The 19252-nt window shown below is 48.2% G+C and overlaps 1 long non-coding RNA gene across 2 annotated transcripts in view; it reads right to left on the minus strand.

The window, feature by feature from the left end:
• Positions 1-19252, minus strand: part of LOC308187226 — a 67524-nt gene that overhangs the window by 38006 nt on the left and 10266 nt on the right. Inside the window, exons 2-3 of one of the 2 annotated variants that reach the window (XR_013944537.1) lie at positions 14176-14269; positions 2599-2692 (exon numbers count right to left, since the gene is read on the minus strand). This is a non-coding gene — a long non-coding RNA (uncharacterized lncRNA). Of the gene's footprint in view, positions 1-2598; positions 2693-14175; positions 14297-19252 lie in introns of those variants that run through there. The other variant, XR_013944538.1, reaches the window with a different exon arrangement.

Below are 19252 nucleotides of genomic sequence, written 5' to 3' on the forward strand. Positions count from 1 at the left end.
CACACTCCCACAGTCCAAAAAGGCCTACGATACGGCATAATCCTTTTCATCACATCCGAAGCATTCTTCTTCTTAGGGTTCTTCTGAGCGTTCTTCCACTCGAGCCTGGCCCCAACCCCAGAACTAGGAGGCCAATGACCCCCAACAGGAATTAAACCACTCAACCCGATAGAAGTCCCCCTACTAAACACAGCCATCCTACTAGCCTCAGGCGTTACCGTAACGTGAGCCCATCACAGCATCACAGAAGGAAACCGAAAACACGCCATCCACGCCCTAACCCTAACGATCCTCCTGGGATTCTACTTCACAGCCCTACAAGCAATAGAATACCACGAAGCCCCATTCTCAATCGCCGATAGCGTCTACGGATCTACCTTCTTCGTTGCCACTGGATTCCACGGACTCCACGTAATCATCGGATCCTCCTTCCTGACCGTCTGCCTCTTCCGACTGATCAAGTTCCACTTTACATCAGACCACCACTTCGGATTCGAGGCAGCAGCCTGATACTGACACTTCGTAGACGTCATCTGACTATTCCTCTACATAACCATCTACTGATGAGGATCTTGCTCTTCTAGTATATTAATTACAATTGACTTCCAATCTCTAGAATCTGGTATAAACCCAGAGGAGAGCAATGAACGCACTCATGTTCATATTCGCCCTATCATCAATCCTAAGCGCCGCCCTAACCGCATTAAACTTCTGACTCGCCCAAATAAACCCCGACTCAGAGAAACTCTCACCGTACGAATGTGGATTCGACCCACTTGGATCTGCTCGATTACCATTCTCAGTCCGATTCTTCCTCAGTAGCCATCCTGTTCGTCCTATTCGACCTAGAAATCGCCCTCCTACTCCCCCTGCCATGAGCCGTCCAACTCCAATCCCCCCTAATGACCCTCACCTGAACTGTAGTGATCCTCCTTCTCCTAACACTCGGACTGGCCTACGAGTGAATTCAAGGGGGCCTAGAATGAGCAGAATAACAGAAAGTTAGTCTAACCAAAAAGATAGCTGGTTTCGACCCAGCAGATTACAGCCAACCCTGTAACTTTCTTATGTCGCCCCTACATTTAAGCTTCTACTCAGCCTTCATTTTCAGCGGACTAGGACTAGCCTTCCACCGAACCCACCTAGTATCCGCCCTACTATGCCTTGAAAGCATAATATTATCGATATTCGTAGGCCTATCAATATGATCCATCGAAAACCAAGTCTCCTCATTCACCATGGTACCAATTCTCATGCTAACCTTCTCAGCGTGTGAGGCGGGCACAGGCCTGGCCATCCTAGTAGCCTCCACCCGCACACATGGCTCCGACCATCTACACAACCTAAACCTCCTGCAATGCTAAAAATCATCCTACCCACAATCATACTTCTTCCAACAGCCCTGCTGTCTCCACCAAAATTTCTATGGACTAACACCACCTTATACAGCCTCCTAATCGCTGCCCTAAGCCTACAGTGATTAATCCCAACCTACTACCCCTACAAATTTTTATCCAACTGAACAGGAATTGACCAAATCTCATCCCCCCTCCTAGTACTATCCTGCTGACTACTCCCACTCATAATCATAGCAAGCCAAAACCACCTGCAACAAGAACCCCTACAACGCAAACGAATCTTTATCTCAACCTTAGTCGCAGTCCAGCCATTCATCCTACTAGCCTTTTCCACCACAGAACTAGCACTATTTTACATCTCATTTGAAGCAACCCTCATTCCCACCCTAATCTTAATCACCCGATGGGGGAACCAACCAGAACGCCTAAGCGCTGGCATCTACCTGCTATTCTACACGCCAGTAAGCTCTCTACCCCTGCTAATCACAATCATACACCTATACGTGAAAATTGGCACCCTGCACCTGCCAACCCTACAACTAACCCACCCAACCCTATCCACCTCATGGACAGGAATACTATCAGGTCTAGCACTGCTCATAGCATTCATAGTAAAAGCCCCACTATACGGCCTACACCTCTGACTGCCAAAAGCCCACGTAGAAGCACCCATCGCAGGCTCAATACTCCTCGCCGCCCTACTACTAAAGCTAGGAGGATACGGAATTATACGAGTCACTCTATTTATGGGCCCACTGTCCAACCTCCTGCACTACCCCTTCCTAACCCTGGCCCTATGAGGCGCCCTAATGACTAGCTCAATCTGCCTACGACAGACAGACCTAAAATCACTAATCGCTTATTCATCCGTTAGCCACATAGGCCTAGTTATCGCCGCAGGAATAATCCAAACCCACTGATCATTCTCAGGGGCAATGATCCTAATAATTTCCCATGGACTAACTTCCTCCATACTATTCTGCCTAGCCAACACAAACTATGAACGTACGCACAGCCGAATTCTACTACTCACACGAGGCCTACAACCTCTCCTACCACTCATAGCTACCTGATGATTGCTGGCCAATCTAACAAACATAGCCTTACCCCCAACAACAAACCTCATAGCAGAGCTAACCATTATAATCACCTTATTCAACTGATCTGCCTTCACGATCATCCTAACAGGAATCGCAACCCTACTAACCGCCTCCTACACCTTATTCATACTACTAATGACCCCACGAGGCTCAATCCCCTCCCACATCACATCTATGCAAAACTCAACCACGCGAGAACACCTGCTCATAACACTCCACATTATCCCAATATTCCTCCTAATCCTCAAACCCGAACTGATCTCCGGAATCCCCTCATGCAAGTATAGTTTAAACCAAACATTAGACTGTGATTCTAAGAATAGAAGTTCAAACCTTCTTACCTGCCGAGGGGAGGGTTTAACCAACAAGAGCTGCTAACTCTTACATCTGAGCCTAAAACCTCAGCCCCCTTACTTTTAAAGGATAACAGCAATCCACTGGTCTTAGGAACCACCCATCTTGGTGCAAATCCAAGTAAAAATAGTGAACCCCACACTACTAATCAACTCCCTCACACTACTCACGCTGACAATCCTCCTAACCCCAATCATCCTGCCATTTCTATTTAAAAACTTTAAAAACACCCCACAAGCCACCACCCGCGCTGTTAAAACCGCATTCCTAATTAGCCTAGCCCCTACAACCGCATTCATCTACTCGGGAGTAGAATCTGTCACCTGCCACTGGGAGTGAAAATTCATTATAAACTTTAAAATCCCCCTGAGCCTAAAAATAGACCAATACTCAATAACATTTCTTCCAATCGCCCTATTTGTAACATGATCAATCCTACAATTCGCCATATGATACATGGCCTCAGAGCCATATGTAACAAAATTTTTCACCTACCTACTGACATTCCTAGTCGCCATACTCCTCCTAACAACCGCAAACAACATATTCCTCCTATTCGTAGGCTGGGAAGGAGTACGAATCATGTCCTTCCTTCTCATCGGCTGATGACAAGGCCGAGCAGATGCCAACACCGCCGCCCTACGAGCCGTAATCTACAACCGAATCGGAGACATCGGACTGATCCTGAGCATAGCATGACTAGCTTCAACATTCAACACCTGAGAGATCCAACAAGCCGTACACCCCCACCAAACCCCAATCCTCCCCCTCATAGGATTAATCCTCGCAGCCGCAGGAAAATCCGCCCAATTTGGACTCCACCCATGACTGCCCGCAGCAATAGAAGGCCCCACCCCAGTATCAGCCCTACTGCACTCCAGTACCATAGTAGTAGCCGGAATCTTCCTGCTCATCCGCATGCACCCCCTGCTAGCCACCAACCAGACAGCCCTAACTGCCTGCCTATGCCTAGGTGCTCTATCAACCCTATTCGCTGCCACATGCGCCCTAACCCAAAATGACATCAAAAAAATCATTGCTTTCTCAACATCCAGCCAACTAGGACTAATAATAGTCACTATCGGACTAAACCTCCCACAACTAGCCTTCCTACACATCTCAACCCATGCCTTCTTTAAAGCCATACTATTCCTATGCTCAGGGTCTATCATCCACAACCTAAACGGAGAACAAGATATCCGAAAGATAGGAGGCCTACAGAAAATACTCCCAGTCACTACTTCCTGCCTAACCATCGGAAACCTGGCGCTGATAGGAACCCCATTCCTAGCCGGATTCTACTCAAAAGACCTCATCATCGAAAGCTTAAACACATCATACCTAAATACTTGAGCCCTACTCCTAACCCTTATAGCCACAGCATTCACCGCAACCTACAGCATCCGCATAACCATCCTAGTCCAAGCTGGACAAACCCGAATCCCCCCAATAGTATCAATAAACGAAAACAACCCACTAATCACCGCCCCCCTAACCCGACTCGCCCTAGGCAGCATTACAGCAGGAATAATCATTACCTCTTTCATCACACCAACCAAAACCCCCCCAATAACCATACCCCTTATCACCAAAACCGCTGCCATCCTCATAACAATCCTAGGAATCATCCTAGGCCCCTCATGTACAGGGCCACACCCCTCTAACGGCGCAAGCTTACATAGAAACATTATTAACAGACCTAGACAGATACAAAAACCCCTACAAGACCACGTATTAACTAACCCTGTTAACCCGACTCAGGAGCGCCTATAAGAGCGATTAAAATCTGTGAAAGGAACTCGGCAAATTAATAAGGCCCGACTGTTTACCAAAAACATAGCCTTCAGCAAATTAAACAAGTATTGAAGGTGATGCCTGCCCGGTGACTTAGGTTTAACGGCCGCGGTATCCTAACCGTGCAAAGATAGCGCAATCAATTGTCCCATAAATCGAGACTTGTATGAATGGCTAAACGAGGTCTTAACTGTCTCTCACAGATAATCAGTGAAATTGATCTCCCCGTGCAAAAGCGGGGATGTGAACATAAGACGAGAAGACCCTGTGGAACTTAAAAATCAACGACCACCGCGAATCCTCAATCAACCCCACTGGGGCCACTACCATCGCAGAGCCTGGTCGATATTTTTCGGTTGGGGCGACCTTGGAGGAGAACAAATCCTCCAAAAACAAGACCATACCTCTTTACCTAGAGCTACCCCTCAAAGTGCTAACAGTGACCAGACCCAATATAATTGATTAATGGACCAAGCTACCCCAGGGATAACAGCGCAATCCCCCTCAAGAGCCCATATCGACAGGGGGGTTTACGACCTCGATGTTGGATCAGGACATCCTAATGGTGCAGCCGCTATTAAGGGTTCGTTTGTTCAACGATTAACAGTCCTACGTGATCTGAGTTCAGACCGGAGCAATCCAGGTCGGTTTCTATCTATGACACACTCTCCCCAGTACGAAAGGACCGGGAAAGTGGGGCCAATACCACAAGCACGCCCCCCCCCGCTCTAAGCAGTGAAACCAACTAAACCGTGAAGAGGGCCTTCCCCCACCACTTTCAATCCTAGAAAAGGACCAGCTAGAGTGGCAGAGCCCGGCAAGTGCAGAAGGCTTAAGCCCTTTCCCCAGAGGTTCAAATCCTCTCCCTAGCTTCACCCATGATTCAAATAACAACACTAAGCTGCCTCGTTATATCCCTCCTATACATCATCCCAATCCTGATTGCCGTAGCCTTCCTAACCCTAGTAGAACGGAAAATCCTAAGCTACATACAATCCCGCAAAGGCCCTAACGTTGTCGGACCTTTTGGCCTACTTCAACCATTTGCGGACGGACTGAAACTATTTACCAAAGAGCCCATCCGACCCTCTACCTCTTCCCCACTTCTATTCATTCTGATACCAATACTAGCCCTTGTCCTAGCCCTCACCACTTGAGCACCACTACCACTCCCATTTCCCCTAGCAGATCTAAACCTCGGAGTTCTCTTCCTAATAGCCATGTCAAGCCTAGCCGTCTACTCAGTCCTATGATCAGGCTGAGCCTCGAACTCAAAATACGCACTAATCGGAGCCCTACGGGCAGTAGCACAGACCATTTCATACGAAGTGACACTGGCCATAATCCTGCTATCAATAATCATACTAAGCGGAAGCTACACACTCAGCTCCTTTGCCATCGCACAGGAGCCTCTATACTTCATTTTCTCCTCATGACCCCTAGCAATAATATGATACGTATCCACCCTAGCAGAGACAAACCGAGCTCCTTTTGACCTCACAGAGGGTGAATCTGAGCTAGTCTCAGGGTTTAACGTTGAATACGCCGCAGGACCCTTCGCCTTATTCTTCCTAGCTGAATATGCGAACATTATGCTAATAAATACACTTACAGCCATCATATTCCTAAACCCAAGCGCCCTAGGGCCACCCACAGAACTATTCCCCGTCATCCTAGCCACAAAAGTCCTCCTACTATCTTCTGGTTTCTTATGGGTCCGAGCTTCATACCCACGATTCCGATATGACCAACTAATGCACCTACTATGAAAAAACTTCCTACCCCTCACACTAGCTCTGTGCCTCTGACACATCAGCATACCTATCTGCTATGCAGGCCTACCTCCTTACATAAGGAAATGTGCCTGAACTACAAAGGGTCACTATGATAAAGTGAACATAGAGGTATAACAGCCCTCTCATTTCCTGTTGACCTTAGAAAAGTAGGAATTGAACCCACACAAGAGAAATCAAAATTCTCCATACTTCCCTTATATTATTTTCTAGTAGAGTCAGCTAATCAAGCTATCGGGCCCATACCCCAAAAATGATGGTTTAACCCCCTCCTCTACTAATGAACCCTTACGCGACCCCAATCATAACCTTCAGCCTCATCTTGGGCACCACAATCACAATTTCCAGCAACCACTGAGTTCTGGCCTGGACAGGACTGGAGATCAACGCACTAGCCATCATTCCCCTAATTGCCAAATCCCACCACCCACGAGCAGTAGAAGCCGCAACGAAATACTTCCTAACCCAAGCAGCTGCTTCCGCCCTGGTCCTATTCTCTAGCATAACCAATGCCTGAGTCACCGGCCAATGAGACATCACACAAATAAACCACCCAACCTCCTGTCTACTACTGACAGCAGCAATCGCTATTAAACTGGGCCTAGTGCCATTTCACTTCTGATTCCCAGAAGTACTACAAGGATCGCCACTAATAACAGCCCTGCTACTCTCGACCCTCATAAAATTCCCCCCACTAACCCTGCTCCTACTAACATCCAAATCCCTCGACCCAGCTCTACTCACCGCCATGGCCCTAGCCTCAACAGCACTAGGAGGCTGAATAGGACTGAACCAAACACAAACACGCAAAATCCTAGCCTTCTCGTCCATCTCCCACTTAGGCTGAATCGCCATCATCCTAGTTTACAGCCCCAAATTGGCCTTACTTACCTTCTACCTATACACAATCATAACATCAGCCGTATTCCTAGCCCTTAACAAAATCAAAGCCCTTAACCTATCCATGATCACAACCTCATGAACAAAAACCCCAGTGCTAAACGCCACCCTAATACTAGTACTTTTATCCCTAGCAGGCCTCCCCCCATTAACAGGCTTTATACCAAAGTGACTTATCATCCAAGAACTAACTAAACAGGAAATAACACCAGCAGCCATGGCAATTGCCATGCTATCACTGCTCAGCCTCTTCTTCTACCTACGCCTCGCATACCACTCAACAATTACCCTTCCCCCCAACTCCTCTAACCACATAAAACAATGATACACTAGCAAAGCCCCAAGCACACCTACTGCGGTCCTTGCCTCACTATCAATCCTCTTACTTCCCCTGTCCCCAATAATACATGCCATTGTCTAGAAACTTAGGATAACACCCCAAACCGAAGGCCTTCAAAGCCTTAAATAAGAGTTAAACCCTCTTAGTTTCTGCACATTAAGACTTACAGAATATTAACCTGTATCTTCTGAATGCAAGTCAGACGCTTTAATTAAGCTAAAGCCTCCCTAGACAGATGGGCTTCGATCCCACAAAACTCTAGTTAACAGCTAAATGCCTAAACCAATTGGCTTCTGCCTACAAAGACCCTGACGCACCCTAGTGCGCATCGATGAGCTTGCAACTCAACATGAATTTCACTACAGAGCCGATAAGAAGAGGAATTAAACCTCTGTAAAAAGGACTACAGCCTAACGCTTCAACACTCAGCCATCTTACCCGTCACCTTCATCAACCGATGACTATTTTCCACTAACCATAAGGATATTGGCACCCTGTACCTCATCTTCGGGGCATGAGCAGGAATAGTCGGCACCGCACTCAGCCTATTAATCCGCGCAGAACTAGGACAACCAGGAACTCTCCTAGGCGACGACCAAATTTACAATGTAATCGTTACCGCTCACGCCTTTGTAATAAGCTTCTTTATAGTCATACCCATCATGATCGGAGGATTCGGCAACTGATTAGTCCCCCTCATAATCGGTGCCCCCGACATAGCATTCCCGCGAATAAACAACATAAGCTTTTGACTCCTCCCCCCATCATTCCTCCTCCTACTAGCCTCATCCACTGTAGAAGCTGGCGCCGGCACAGGCTGAACTGTCTACCCTCCCCTAGCAGGTAACCTTGCCCACGCCGGAGCTTCAGTAGACCTGGCTATCTTCTCACTCCACTTAGCCGGTATCTCCTCCATCCTTGGGGCCATCAACTTTATCACCACAGCCATCAACATAAAACCCCCCGCACTCTCACAATACCAAACCCCACTATTTGTCTGATCCGTACTAATTACCGCCATCCTACTCCTTCTATCACTCCCCGTACTCGCCGCCGGTATTACAATATTACTAACTGATCGAAACCTAAACACCACATTCTTCGACCCCGCTGGAGGAGGAGACCCAATCCTGTACCAACACCTATTCTGATTCTTCGGACACCCAGAAGTCTATATTCTGATCCTACCGGGGTTTGGAATCATCTCACACGTAGTCACGTACTACTCAGGCAAAAAGGAGCCCTTCGGCTACATGGGAATAGTCTGAGCCATACTATCCATCGGCTTCCTAGGATTCATCGTCTGAGCTCACCACATGTTTACAGTAGGAATAGACGTTGATACCCGAGCCTACTTTACATCAGCCACTATAATCATTGCCATCCCTACCGGAATCAAAGTATTTAGCTGACTAGCCACCCTGCACGGAGGAACAATCAAATGAGACCCCCCCCAATACTATGAGCTCTAGGATTTATCTTCCTATTTACCATCGGAGGATTAACAGGAATCGTTCTTGCAAACTCTTCCCTAGACATCGCCCTGCACGACACGTACTACGTAGTTGCCCACTTCCACTACGTCCTATCCATAGGCGCCGTCTTTGCCATTCTAGCAGGATTTACTCACTGATTCCCACTACTCACTGGGTTTACCCTACACCAAACATGAGCAAAAGCCCACTTCGGGGTAATATTTACAGGAGTAAACCTAACGTTCTTCCCCCAGCACTTCCTAGGCCTAGCAGGAATACCCCGACGATACTCGGACTATCCCGACGCCTACACACTATGAAACACCATTTCCTCCATCGGCTCCCTAATCTCAATAGTAGCCGTAATCATACTAATATTCATCATCTGAGAAGCCTTTCCGGCCAAACGAAAAGTCCTACAACCAGAACTAACTACCACAAACGTTGAATGAATCCACGGCTGCCCTCCCCCATACCATACTTTCGAGGAACCGGCCTTCGTCCAAGTACAAGAAAGGAAGGAATCGAACCCTCACATGCTGGTTTCAAGCCAACTGCATTAACCGCTCATGCTTCTTTCTTATGAGACGTTAGTAAACCAATTACATAGCCTTGTCAAGACTAAATCACAGGTAAAAATCCTGTACATCTCATGTGGCCAACCACTCCCAACTAGGATTCCAAGACGCCTCATCACCCATCATAGAAGAACTCGTTGAATTCCACGACCACGCCCTAATCGTTGCCCTAGCTATCTGCAGCCTAGTTCTCTACCTTTTAGCCCACATACTAACAGAAAAACTCTCGTCCAATGCTGTAGACGCCCAAGAAGTAGAGCTGATCTGGACAATCCTACCTGCTATCGTCCTGGTACTCCTCGCCCTCCCATCCCTACAAATCCTCTACATAATGGACAAAATCGATGAACCAGACCTCACCCTAAAAGCCATCGGCCACCAATGATACTGAAGCTACGAATACACAGACTTCAAAGACCTATCCTTCGACTCCTACATAGTGCCCACCCCAGACTTACCCAACGGCCACTTCCGACTGCTAGAAGTTGACCACCGCGTAGTTATCCCAATAGAATCCCCCATCCGCGTGATCATTACTGCAGGAGACGTACTCCACTCCTGAGCAGTCCCAACGCTCGGAGTTAAAACAGACGCAATCCCAGGCCGACTAAACCAAACTTCATTCATTACCACCCGGCCTGGGATTTTTTACGGACAATGCTCAGAAATTTGCGGGGCTAATCACAGCTACATACCCATTGTAGTAGAATCAACCCCACTCCCACATTTCGAGGCCTGATCGTCCCTTCTATCATCATCCTAATCATTAAGAAGCTATGCAACAGCACTTGCCTTTTAAGCTAGCCAAAGAGGGACTTCCCCCTCCTTAATGATATGCCACAGCTTAACCCCGCACCATGATTTTCAATCATAATTATAACCTGATTAACCCTAGCACTCCTCATCCAACCAAAACTACTAGCCTTCACCACAACCAACCCCCCATCAAATAAGACCTCCCTCACTACCAAACCCACACCATGATCCTGACCATGAACCTAAGCTTCTTTGACCAATTTTCCAGCCCCAATCTATTCGGCATCCCCTTAATCCTACTATCCCTACTCTTCCCAGCCCTACTATTCCCGTCCCCAAACAACCGATGAATCAACAACCGCCTTTCTACTATCCAAACATGACTCCTTCACCTAATCACAAAACAACTAATAGTCCCACTCAACAAAAATGGCCACAAATGAGCCATAATATTTACATCCCTAATAATCATACTTCTTACAATCAACCTTCTAGGCCTCCTTCCATATACATTCACCCCAACCACCCAACTATCTATGAACATAGCCCTAGCCTTCCCACTATGGCTCGCCACACTACTAACAGGCCTACGAAACCAACCATCAGCCTCTTTAGCCCACCTATTACCCGAAGGTACCCCTACACCCCTAATCCCCGCACTAATCCTGATCGAAACAACCAGCCTACTAATCCGCCCCCTAGCCCTCGGAGTCCGCCTTACAGCCAACCTTACAGCAGGACACTTACTCATCCAACTCATCTCTACAGCCTCCATTGCATTAATACCCACCCTTCCTGCAGTATCCATCCTAACAATAATCATCCTACTACTCCTAACCATCCTAGAAGTAGCAGTAGCCATAATCCAGGCCTACGTCTTCGTGCTCCTTCTAAGCCTATACTTACAAGAAAACATCTAATGGCACACCAAGCACACTCATACCACATAGTTGACCCAAGCCCTTGACCAATCTTCGGGGCAGCCGCCGCCCTACTCACAACCTCAGGATTAATCATGTGATTCCACTACAACTCATCCATACTACTAACCCTAGGCCTCATCTCAATACTCCTAGTAATACTCCAATGATGACGAGACATTGTACGAGAAAGCACCTTCCAAGGCCATCACACTCCCACAGTCCAAAAAGGCCTACGATACGGCATAATCCTTTTCATCACATCCGAAGCATTCTTCTTCTTAGGGTTCTTCTGAGCGTTCTTCCACTCGAGCCTGGCCCCAACCCCAGAACTAGGAGGCCAATGACCCCCAACAGGAATTAAACCACTCAACCCGATAGAAGTCCCCCTACTAAACACAGCCATCCTACTAGCCTCAGGCATTACCGTAACGTGAGCCCATCACAGCATCACAGAAGGAAACCGAAAACACGCCATCCACGCCCTAACCCTAACGATCCTCCTGGGATTCTACTTCACAGCCCTACAAGCAATAGAATACCACGAAGCCCCATTCTCAATCGCCGATAGCGTCTACGGATCTACCTTCTTCGTTGCCACTGGATTCCACGGACTCCACGTAATCATCGGATCCTCCTTCCTGACCGTCTGCCTCTTCCGACTGATCAAGTTCCACTTTACATCAGACCACCACTTCGGATTCGAGGCAGCAGCCTGATACTGACACTTCGTAGACGTCATCTGACTATTCCTCTACATAACCATCTACTGATGAGGATCTTGCTCTTCTAGTATATTAATTACAATTGACTTCCAATCTCTAGAATCTGGTATAAACCCAGAGGAGAGCAATGAACGCACTCATGTTCATATTCGCCCTATCATCAATCCTAAGCGCCGCCCTAACCGCATTAAACTTCTGACTCGCCCAAATAAACCCCGACTCAGAGAAACTCTCACCGTACGAATGTGGATTCGACCCACTTGGATCTGCTCGATTACCATTCTCAGTCCGATTCTTCCTCAGTAGCCATCCTGTTCGTCCTATTCGACCTAGAAATCGCCCTCCTACTCCCCCTGCCATGAGCCGTCCAACTCCAATCCCCCCTAATGACCCTCACCTGAACTGTAGTGATCCTCCTTCTCCTAACACTCGGACTGGCCTACGAGTGAATTCAAGGGGGCCTAGAATGAGCAGAATAACAGAAAGTTAGTCTAACCAAAAAGATAGCTGGTTTCGACCCAGCAGATTACAGCCAACCCTGTAACTTTCTTATGTCGCCCCTACATTTAAGCTTCTACTCAGCCTTCATTTTCAGCGGACTAGGACTAGCCTTCCACCGAACCCACCTAGTATCCGCCCTACTATGCCTTGAAAGCATAATATTATCGATATTCGTAGGCCTATCAATATGATCCATCGAAAACCAAGTCTCCTCATTCACCATGGTACCAATTCTCATGCTAACCTTCTCAGCGTGTGAGGCGGGCACAGGCCTGGCCATCCTAGTAGCCTCCACCCGCACACATGGCTCCGACCATCTACACAACCTAAACCTCCTGCAATGCTAAAAATCATCCTACCCACAATCATACTTCTTCCAACAGCCCTGCTGTCTCCACCAAAATTTCTATGGACTAACACCACCTTATACAGCCTCCTAATCGCTGCCCTAAGCCTACAGTGATTAATCCCAACCTACTACCCCTACAAATTTTTATCCAACTGAACAGGAATTGACCAAATCTCATCCCCCCTCCTAGTACTATCCTGCTGACTACTCCCACTCATAATCATAGCAAGCCAAAACCACCTGCAACAAGAACCCCTACAACGCAAACGAATCTTTATCTCAACCTTAGTCGCAGTCCAGCCATTCATCCTACTAGCCTTTTCCACCACAGAACTAGCACTATTTTACATCTCATTTGAAGCAACCCTCATTCCCACCCTAATCTTAATCACCCGATGGGGGAACCAACCAGAACGCCTAAGCGCTGGCATCTACCTGCTATTCTACACGCCAGTAAGCTCTCTACCCCTGCTAATCACAATCATACACCTATACGTGAAAATTGGCACCCTGCACCTGCCAACCCTACAACTAACCCACCCAACCCTATCCACCTCATGGACAGGAATACTATCAGGTCTAGCACTGCTCATAGCATTCATAGTAAAAGCCCCACTATACGGCCTACACCTCTGACTGCCAAAAGCCCACGTAGAAGCACCCATCGCAGGCTCAATACTCCTCGCCGCCCTACTACTAAAGCTAGGAGGATACGGAATTATACGAGTCACTCTATTTATGGGCCCACTGTCCAACCTCCTGCACTACCCCTTCCTAACCCTGGCCCTATGAGGCGCCCTAATGACTAGCTCAATCTGCCTACGACAGACAGACCTAAAATCACTAATCGCTTATTCATCCGTTAGCCACATAGGCCTAGTTATCGCCGCAGGAATAATCCAAACCCACTGATCATTCTCAGGGGCAATGATCCTAATAATTTCCCATGGACTAACTTCCTCCATACTATTCTGCCTAGCCAACACAAACTATGAACGTACGCACAGCCGAATTCTACTACTCACACGAGGCCTACAACCTCTCCTACCACTCATAGCTACCTGATGATTGCTGGCCAATCTAACAAACATAGCCTTACCCCCAACAACAAACCTCATAGCAGAGCTAACCATTATAATCACCTTATTCAACTGATCTGCCTTCACGATCATCCTAACAGGAATCGCAACCCTACTAACCGCCTCCTACACCTTATTCATACTACTAATGACCCCACGAGGCTCAATCCCCTCCCACATCACATCTATGCAAAACTCAACCACGCGAGAACACCTGCTCATAACACTCCACATTATCCCAATATTCCTCCTAATCCTCAAACCCGAACTGATCTCCGGAATCCCCCTCATGCAAGTATAGTTTAAACCAAACATTAGACTGTGATTCTAAGAATAGAAGTTCAAACCTTCTTACCTGCCGAGGGGAGGGTTTAACCAACAAGAGCTGCTAACTCTTACATCTGAGCCTAAAACCTCAGCCCCCTTACTTTTAAAGGATAACAGCAATCCACTGGTCTTAGGAACCACCCATCTTGGTGCAAATCCAAGTAAAAATAGTGAACCCCACACTACTAATCAACTCCCTCACACTACTCACGCTGACAATCCTCCTAACCCCAATCATCCTGCCATTTCTATTTAAAAACTTTAAAAACACCCCACAAGCCACCACCCGCGCTGTTAAAACCGCATTCCTAATTAGCCTAGCCCCTACAACCGCATTCATCTACTCGGGAGTAGAATCTGTCACCTGCCACTGGGAGTGAAAATTCATTATAAACTTTAAAATCCCCCTGAGCCTAAAAATAGACCAATACTCAATAACATTTCTTCCAATCGCCCTATTTGTAACATGATCAATCCTACAATTCGCCATATGATACATGGCCTCAGAGCCATACGTAACAAAATTTTTCACCTACCTACTGACATTCCTAGTCGCCATACTCCTCCTAACAACCGCAAACAACATATTCCTCCTATTCGTAGGCTGGGAAGGAGTACGAATCATGTCCTTCCTTCTCATCGGCTGATGACAAGGCCGAGCAGATGCCAACACCGCCGCCCTACGAGCCGTAATCTACAACCGAATCGGAGACGTCGGACTGATCCTGAGCATAGCATGACTAGCTTCAACATTCAACACCTGAGAGATCCAACAAGCCGTACACCCCCACCAAACCCCAATCCTCCCCCTCATAGGATTAATCCTCGCAGCCGCAGGAAAATCCGCCCAATTTGGACTCCACCCATGACTGCCCCGCAGCAATAGAAGGCCCCACCCCAGTATCAGCCCTACTGCACTCCAGTACCATAGTAGTAGCCGGAATCTTCCTGCTCATCCGCATGCACCCCCTGCTAGCCACCAACCAGACAGCCCTAACTGCCTGTATGCCTAGGTGCTCTATCAACCCTATTCGCTGCCACATGCGCCCTAACCCAAAATGACATCAAAAAAATCATTGCTTTCTCAACATCCAGCCAACTAGGACTAATAATAGTCACTATCGGACTAAACCTCCCACAACTAGCCTTCCTACACATCTCAACCCATGCCTTCTTTAAAGCCATACTATTCCTATGCTCAGGGTCTATCATCCACAACCTAAACGGAGAACAAGATATCCGAAAGATAGGAGGCCTACAGAAAATACTCCCAGTCACTACTTCCTGCCTAACCATCGGAAACCTGGCGCTGATAGGAACCCCATTCCTAGCCGGATTCTACTCAAAAGACCTCATCATCGAAAGCTTAAACACATCATACCTAAATACTTGAGCCCTACTCCTAACCCTTATAGCCACAGCATTCACCGCAACCTACAGCATCCGCATAACCATCCTAGTCCAAGCTGGACAAACCCGAATCCCCCCAATAGTATCAATAAACGAAAACAACCCACTAATCACCGCCCCCCTAACCCGACTCGCCCTAGGCAGCATTACAGCAGGAATAATCATTACCTCTTTCATCACACCAACCAAAACCCCCCCAATAACCATACCCCTTATCACCAAAACTGCTGCCATCCTCATAACAATCCTAGGAATCATCCTAGCCCTAGAACTATCGAACATAACACACACCCTCACTCACCCCAAACCAAACCCCCTCATAAACTTCTCCTCTGCATTAGGGTACTTCAACCCCCTAGTACACCGATTCTTCTCCAAAAACCTACTAGAAAAGGGACAAAACATTGCCCTACACTTGATCGACCTCTCCTGACTCAAAAAAATAGGGCCAGAGGGCCTTGCTGAACTACAAGTAGCCGCAAGCAAAGCCGCAACCTCAATACACACAGGGCTAATTAAGGCCTACCTAGGATCCTTCGCCCTCTCCATCCTGGTAATAATCCTAATAACACACAGACTCACTAATGGCCCCTAACATCCGCAAATCCCATCCCCTACTAAAAATAATCAACAACTCCCTAATCAACCTACCCGCCCCCTCCAACATCTCTGCCTGATGAAACTTCGGCTCCCTTCTAGCCATCTGCTTAGCCACACAAATCCTAACAGGCCTGCTACTAGCCATACACTACACCGCAGACACTTCACTCGCCTTCTCCTCAGTAGCTCACACATGCCGAGACGTCCAGTACGGATGGCTCATCCGCAACCTCCACGCCAACGGTGCTTCGCTCTTCTTTATCTGCATCTACTTACACATCGGACGAGGCCTCTACTACGGCTCCTACCTATACAAAGAAACCTGAAACACAGGAGTAATCCTCCTACTCACCCTAATAGCAACTGCCTTCGTAGGGTATGTCCTACCATGAGGACAAATGTCATTCTGAGGGGCCACCGTAATCACCAACCTATTCTCAGCCATCCCGTACATTGGGCAAACTCTAGTAGAATGAGCCTGAGGAGGATTCTCAGTAGACAATCCAACCTTAACCCGATTCTTCGCCATCCACTTCCTACTGCCCTTCCTAATTGCAGGAATCACCCTAGTCCACCTAACCTTCCTACACGAATCAGGCTCAAATAACCCACTAGGAATCGTATCAGACTGCGACAAAATCCCATTCCACCCATACTTCTCCATTAAAGACAGCTTAGGGCTTACCCTAATAATCACCCCTCTAATAGAACTAGCCCTATTTTCACCGAACCTCCTGGTTCTTGGAATCCTAGTTGGGAGTGGTTGGCCACATGAGATGTACAGGATTTTTACCTGTGATTTAGTCTTGACAAGGCTATGTAATTGGTTTACTAACGTCTCATAAGAAAGAAGCATGAGCGGTTAATGCAGTTGGCTTGAAACCCATCCCCAGTGGTGCAAGTGCACTCTCTGAACTCACTGAAGTGCATCCCCAGTGGTGCCAGTGCACTCTCTGGACTCACTGGACTGCATCCCCAGTGGTGCCAGTGCACTCTCTGGACTCACTGCACTGCATCCCCAGTGGTGCCAGTGCACTCTCTGGACTCACTGTAGTGCAGCCCCAGTGGTGCCAGTGCAGTCTCTGGACTCACTGCAGTGCATCCCCAGTGGTGCCAGTGCAGTCTCTGGACTCACTGCACTGCATCCCCAGTGGTGCCAGTGCAGTCTCTGGACTCACTGCACTGCATCCCCAGTGGTGCCAGTGCACTCTCTGGACTCACTGCAGTGCATCCCCAGTGGTGCCAGTGCACTCTCTGGACTCACTGCAGTGCATCGCCAGTGGTGCCAGTGCACTCTCTGGACTCACTGAAGTGCATCCCCAGTGGTGTCAGTGCACTCACTGGACTGACTGCACTGCATCCCCAGTGGTGCCAGTGCGCTCTCCGGAGTCACAGCACTGCATCCCCAGTGGTGCCAGTGCACTCGCTGGACTCACTGTACTGCATCACAGGTGGTGCCAGTGCACTCTCTGGACTCACTACAGTGAATCCCCGGTGGTGCCAGTGCACTCTCTGCACTCACTGCACAGCATCCCCAGTGGTGCCAGTGCACTCACTGGACTCACTGGACTGCATCCCCAGTGGTGCCAGTGCACTCTCTGGACTCACTGAACTGCATCCCCAGTGGTGCCAGTGCACTCTCTGGACTCACTGCACTGCATCCCCAGTGGTGTCAGTGCACTCTCTGGACTCACTGAAGTGCATCCCCAGTGGTGCCAGTGCACTCTCTGGACTCACTGCACTGCATCCCCAGTGGTGCCAGTGCACTCTCTGCACTCACTGCACTGCATTCCCAGTGGTGCCAGTGAAGTCTCTGGACTCACTGCACTGCATCCCCAGTGGTGCCAGTGCAATCTCTGGACTCACTGCAGTTCATCCCCAGTGGTGCCAGTGCACTCTCTGGACTCACTGCAGTGCATCCCCAGGGCAAAAGCGGGGATGTGAACATAAGACGAGAAGACCCTGTGGAACTTAAAAATCAACGACCACCGCGAATCCTCAATCAACCCCACTGGGGCCACTACCATCGCAGAGCCTGGTCGATATTTTTCGGTTGGGGCGACCTTGGAGGAGAACAAATCCTCCAAAAACAAGACCATACCTCTTTACCTAGAGCTACCCCTCAAAGTGCTAACAGTGACCAGACCCAATATAATTGATTAATGGACCAAGCTACCCCAGGGATAACAGCGCAATCCCCCTCAAGAGCCCATATCGACAGGGGGGTTTACGACCTCGATGTTGGATCAGGACATCCTAATGGTGCAGCCGCTATTAAGGGTTCGTTTGTTCAACGATTAACAGTCCTACGTGATCTGAGTTCAGACCGGAGCAATCCAGGTCGGTTTCTATCTATGACACACTCTCCCCAGTACGAAAGGACCGGGAAAGTGGGGCCAATACCACAAGCACGCCCCCCCCCCTCTAAGCAGTGAAACCAACTAAACCGTGAAGAGGGCCTTCCCCCACCACTTTCAATCCTAGAAAAGGACCAGCTAGAGTGGCAGAGCCCGGCAAGTGCAGAAGGCTTAAGCCCTTTCCCCAGAGGTTCAAATCCTCTCCCTAGCTTCACCCATGATTCAAATAACAACACTAAGCTGCCTCATTATATCCCTCCTATACATCATCCCAATCCTGATTGCCGTAGCCTTCCTAACCCTAGTAGAACGGAAAATCCTAAGCTACATACAATCCCGCAAAGGCCCTAACGTTGTCGGGCCTTTTGGCCTACTTCAACCATTTGCGGACGGACTGAAACTATTTACCAAAGAGCCCATCCGACCCTCTACCTCTTCCCCACTTCTATTCATTCTGATACCAATACTAGCCCTTGTCCTAGCCCTCACCACTTGAGCACCACTACCACTCCCATTTCCCCTAGCAGATCTAAACC

The sequence above is a fragment of the Anser brachyrhynchus genome (genome assembly GCF_964034855.1).
Source record: "Anser brachyrhynchus genome assembly, contig: SCAFFOLD_227, whole genome shotgun sequence".
NCBI classification, from domain to species: domain Eukaryota; kingdom Metazoa; phylum Chordata; class Aves; order Anseriformes; family Anatidae; genus Anser; species Anser brachyrhynchus.